Here is a 5,916-nt window from a genome sequence, read left to right as displayed (position 1 = left end):
TGATGTCATCATTTTGAGGCGGGACGCAGGTCGGGAGTTACTCTCACGCAGCTGCGACAGAGGAGGAGGAGGTAGCAAATTGTGTGTGTTTTTAATATTTGAGTAATATTTAAAAATATAATGTTTGATTAAACATTCTTTGTTGCTTACATAATTCATTACGGGTTGTATGTAAATACACGTGACTGGCACACGTCTTCACATCATACGTACGCGTCTCGCTGGAAAGTAAATATGAAGTTCGACTCGAATTCCAGACTTCCTTATTTTACAATACAGTACCGTACACAAAATACACGAGGAACTCAGTATCTATGGAAAAGATTAAGCAGTCGACGTTTCTTGCCGAGCCCTTCATCAGTACATCCCATGTTTTTCTTCCAATTAGTTTTATGTTTTGCAGTTAAAAAACATAACAGTGGTGACAAGGATGGGAGGGTGATCACTTGTCAGGAAAGGCATTGTTCCACAAGAGTAAGAACGTTTCCATGCGACCTAGTTCACTAGCTACGTTATCACGGATGGTATAAGGAACCACATGGGGTTTGTAAAACTTGTGTATGGTATTTTCACTTAACACTATTTTACCATTGATATGTTTCAGTTTATCAATGCCATCCTTAACCAGTGTTGTGGCCCCAAAGATTATTTTATTATCAAAATATATATGCAGTATACAGCTCTGAGGTTTGTCTTCCCCACAAAGACCCATGAAACAAAAGCATCAAACCTGTTCCAAGAAAAACAGCAAGCTCCTCCCCAGTGCGCAAAAAGAAAAGCAATATAAATGGAATACGAGTCCATTTCTGCTCAGTGTTTGTTATCTGAGGCTGCCCGGATTCAAAATTGCCCAAAATAACAACATTAAAAAAGGAGCAACCAGAATCACATCATAACATGAAGCAGAGACTCCAATCCACAAGATCTCCAGCACCATCCTCTGACAGCATTGACAGGAGAAGGAGCATTTGAACACAGGGACCTTCCTTCAGGAGCAGTGAGTGAGAGGGGGAGAGAGGATGTCACACACAGACACCTTCTGGCAGCACGAGGGAGAGGCTGATAGACAGTGCTGAACATCCTCTCCCCTTCTGCACTTGCCTTGATGATTTCAATCTTCCTTGGCGCTTTCATAGGTGAGAAAAGGAGTTTATCATGGGTCTGGTGTGTTCTGGATATCCCACCATAGAAAACATCCTCTCCACATCTACCCTATCTAGTCCTTTCAACATTCAGTAGTCTTCAATCAGACCCACTTCCCCCCGCCGCATTCTTCTAAATTCCAGTGAGTACTGGCCCAAAGCTGCCAAATGCACCTCATATGTTAACCCCTTCATTCCTAGAATCATCCTTGTGAATCTCCTCTGGACCTTCTCCAATGATAATACATCCTTTCTGAGATATGGGGCCCAAACCTGTTGACAATACTCTAAGTACAGCTCTAAGTAGAGGCTCAGCATTATCTCCTTGCTTTTCTATTCTATTCTATTCCCCTTGAAATAAATGCCAACATTTATTTCAGAGGTTGATCAGTAAGAAATGGAATAGAACCTGGTTTTATTTAGGGACAGGTACTGTATTTAGGATAAGTCATAGTTTATGCAGGGGGTAGTTGGTGAACTGGTCAGCAAGGATGCATTCAGGAAACAAAGTGATGAAGGCGTTTCAGGATTTCATGACAACATGTAAAGGACTAGGTATATGTGTGGAATCCCAATCAAAAGCCATGGATTAACAGCAATGTGAGGGCAGAACTCGGGTAGCCTTCAGGTCAGGAGACAAACAAGCCGACAGTGAAGCACAGGGGAATCTCCGCAGGGGCATCAGGGATGCAAAGCGCAAATATAAATTGCGCATTGAAAATCAATTTGATAACAACAACTCCCGCAGTATGTGGAAAGGCATCAAAGTGCTGACAGATTACAAAACCAATAATCTGCTGCCAGATGATGACGCCACACTGCCTGATGTCCTCAACCGGTTCTTTGCCCACTTTGATACTCAGAGGGAGGAGACTGCTCCACTCATCAACCCACCCGACGATGAGTCCACTCTGGTCCTCCAGCAACACCAGGTGAGATTCTCCCGGAGGAAAGTGAATGCGAGTAAGGCAACTGGCCCAGACGGAGTGCCCGGCCGGGTACCGAAAGCATATGCAGACCAGCTTGCTGAGGTGTTTACAAGTATACTTAGCCTCTCACTGCAACAAGCTGTTGTTCCAACATGCCTTAAAACCTCCACCATCATCCCAGCGCCCAAAAGATCAGCTGAGAAGTGCCTGAATGACTATCGCCCTGTAGCACTGCCACCTATAGCCATGAAGTGCTTTGAGAGATTTGTGCTCTCACACATTAAGGCTACAATCCCACCTGATCTGGACAAACACCAGTTTGCCTACCGGGCAAACCGCTCCACAGAGGATGCAATCACAACAGCCCTCCATATTGTTCTGGCTCACTTAGAGGAACCGAACACTTATGTGAGGATGTTATTTGTGGACTTTAGTTCTGCATTTAACACAGATATCCCCATAAACTGGTCAGCAAAATGAACACTCTTGGCCTTGGTTCCTCCCTGTGCTTATGGGTCATGGACTTTCTCACAGACCGACCACAGCAAGTCAGAATTGGTAAGCACACTTCCACCACCCTCACCTTAAAAACAGGCACCCCGCAGGGCCTTGTACTGAGCCCTATGTTCTATACACTCTTCACACATGACTGCACCCCCATCTACACCTCCAACTCCATAATTAAATTTGCAGATGATACCACAGTGGCCTGATCTCGGATGAGGATGAAACAGCCTACAGTCTCGAGGTGGATCATCTGATGGAGTGGTGTAAGGAAAACAACCTGGTCCTTAACACTTATAAAACAACAGAGATGATCGTTGACTAAAGGAGATCAAAGGACAGAGTACACACCCTCCCCTCCATATACATAGTGGAAAATGTGGAAAACCTTAAGTTCCTTGGAGTTATGTTGTCAAAACAGCTGACATGGACCACCAACACCTCGCTGCTTGTAAAAAAGTCACAACAAAGGCTATTCTTCCTCAGAAAGCCAAAACAGGCCAAACTCCCACAAAAGCTGTTGCTTAACTTCTACAGAAGCACAATTGAAACCATCTTGACCAACAGCGCCACAGTGTGGTATGCTAGCTGCACAGCCACTGAGCACCAAGACCTGCATCGTGTGGTGAAGGCGGCCCAGTGAATTGTCAGGATGGAGCTCCCAGGACTGGACACCATCTATTCCAGCAGACTCAGGAGGAAAGCCATCAGCATAACCAGAGACACCACACATCCCGACCACTCCCTGTTTTACCAGCTGCCGTCCAGCAAAAGGTTCAGGACACTAAAAGCCAGAACAAATAGACTGAGGAACAGTTTCTACCACGGAGCTGTGGCCTCCATCACACCACTCCCACAGAACAATGACTGAAACTGTGAGCACACACAAGGACTCAAATACTTGCACTAGCGACACTTTGAGTACTACTGTGATATTCTGGTGCTGCTGCAACTTATTTTCTGCTACTTATCTATTTAATACCTTTTCTATTACAGTCTTGTTTTTATCTACTGCTTTATTTAATTGCCTGAGAGGAAGCCAAACAGAGTTTCATTGTATCTATGTATCATGACAATAAAGATCATGCATTCATTCTAAAGCCAAACTCACTGAGACTATGAAATGCATTGCTAACTTGTAATGATATTGTGTGTCACCCAAGTGTGGTTATAAAACTTCTGTTATGAAGTCACAGAACAACATTGGGTTTCCCTGTGTAACACTTTCCTGTGGTAATCTCTTTAGATGTACTGCAAGTTTGTGTAGTTGCTGGCATTTAGCACAGCACAAGTGATCTTTGAAACCACTTTTTGAAGGGACAGAACACAGAGCAAACAACACTCTTCCGGCTATTGAGATGTCTTTTTATGAATGAACAGATGCTGCCTTTATGGGGAAGGGATGGGAGAGTGCAAAGCACTGCTTGCGGGACACGTGATCTTTGTGTAGGGAGATCCTCCAGGGAAATAGCCAGACATTCCAGCTAAGGTGGCTGTTCAAATCAGGGTGCAGAGTGCAAAAGCTGCCAGTTCTGAAAGCTTAAAATGCAGGCATTTAAATGCCTGCTTTGTTGTCTCTATCTGCTGAAGAAGGCAAAAAATGAAACCCTCTCTCCTTGAGTATGGACTTTGGATGATCTCTCTAATGGGCAGCAAATTGTGGCATGTGGCAGACAGCAGTGGGAGCAGCATAGGATTGTCCTGAAGTCGTGAAGCTGTTTGACCGTGACCTTGATCTTCACAGGAGAGCAGACCAGATACATGGGAAGCTGGAGATGGAATTGCAGAAGATTGCATAAATCACAACCTAAGGATATGTGCGGGACAGCCCGCACGCGTCGCCCGACATTCCAACATCGTGGTTGTGCGATGTTGGTGGTGGAATGTGCGGCTGCCCCCGGGACATCCTTAGATTAGGTAGGGACTTGCACCATCCAGGCCATGCTCTCTTCTCACTACTGCCATCAAGAAAGAAATACAGAAGCCTTAATTCCTGCACCACTATATTCATGAGCAGTTATTACCCTTCATCCGTCAGGCTTCTGAACCAGCGTGGATGTCTTCTCTCACCTAAACTCTGAACTGATTCCACATCCTATAATTACACGCAGAACATGAATCGGAGTCTCCGAAAGTGAATCCACAGCCACGGGGCCAGTCCAGCGCTGAGGCAAGTGCCAATGTTGCAGGACACAGCTTCAGAGTCAGTTTTAGCATTGAAGCAAGTAAATCTCGTTAAGTAGTGAGCCAAACACCGTTGGTCCTGCACCCTCAGCCTTGACGCCTTGATCTGTCTAATCTGGCTCAATGCTTAAATTGGACAAACATCGGTTAATTCTTCACTCTTGAGCCCAAGCCCGCTCCAGCAGTGGCCAAGCACTGATTTATTTTCTGGTCTCAGGCCCAAGTATCTGTACTTTGATTTTAAAAATTCTTTAAATGTTTTATATTGTTCAGGTTGTTAATGCAAATAATGTGTTCACTATATGTTTTGATGTACTTATGATAAACAAATCTGAATCGAAAACTTAAGTGAGGATAGAGAAAGCAGTTCACAGGTTGACTTTTTAAATAATACAGTTTTAGCAGAAATAGGGTCAGTAAGAGTGGTCATTCTGTTTCTAAGTAAGACCAGTGAGATTGAAAATCTAATTGCAGGAATATTTTGCATGTCTTGCACTGGGTGGACTTTACAGTAGAATAAATGTGCCAGTGAAAATGGAAATCCCACCAAAATATAAGACAACGAATGCCCCAGTGGATGCCAAGGTATCCAGAAATATATGCAAATTTCTCTGGTTGAAACCCATTTTCAACTGCACATCACCATTTCCTATGAAGCTACATGATGGGATTTCTAGATCAGTCCTTTTATTTGTCATACCTAAATCATTCATGACACCTTTTAAACATTTATGAATTCATTGGAACTACTTTAAAACATCAATAACTAAGATTATTTTCCATTCCAGTTTCTGGGCAAAATATAAATCGACAAGACGTAGTATATTTTTAAAGTGGAAAAAGTACTTCTCACATTGTAAATTGGTTTGATATTGTCACATGTACTAAGATACAGTTAAAAAAGATTTGTTCTGGATGCCATCAATAAAATCGATTCATTGCATCAGTACTTTGAGGGAAAAGCAATAATAGAATGCAGAATGAAATGTTACAGTTACAGAAAAAGTACAATGCAGGCAGACACTAATGTACACGTGGTAGACTGTGAAGTCAAGAGTCATACAAGAGATCCACTTACTTGTCTTTTCAGAGTGGTATTGAAGCTGTTGAGCCTGTTGGTATGTGCTTTCAAGCTTCTGCATCTTCTGCCTGATGAG

The 5,916-nt window shown here is 43.4% G+C and overlaps 1 long non-coding RNA gene across 2 annotated transcripts in view; it reads left to right on the top strand.

The window, feature by feature from the left end:
- Positions 1–18: 18 nt before the first annotated feature.
- LOC132383527 (uncharacterized) overlaps positions 19–5,916 on the top strand; it is a 50,649-nt gene continuing 44,751 nt past the window's right edge. The window contains exon 1 of one of the 2 annotated variants that reach the window (XR_009508706.1): positions 19–71. This is a non-coding gene — a long non-coding RNA (uncharacterized LOC132383527). Of the gene's footprint in view, positions 82–5,916 lie in introns of both variants that reach the window. The other variant, XR_009508705.1, reaches the window with a different exon arrangement.

This window comes from Hypanus sabinus, chromosome 2 (assembly GCF_030144855.1).
Source record: "Hypanus sabinus isolate sHypSab1 chromosome 2, sHypSab1.hap1, whole genome shotgun sequence".
In the NCBI taxonomy this organism is placed as follows: domain Eukaryota; kingdom Metazoa; phylum Chordata; class Chondrichthyes; order Myliobatiformes; family Dasyatidae; genus Hypanus; species Hypanus sabinus.
This window is presented reverse-complemented; position numbering and strand designations above follow the sequence as displayed.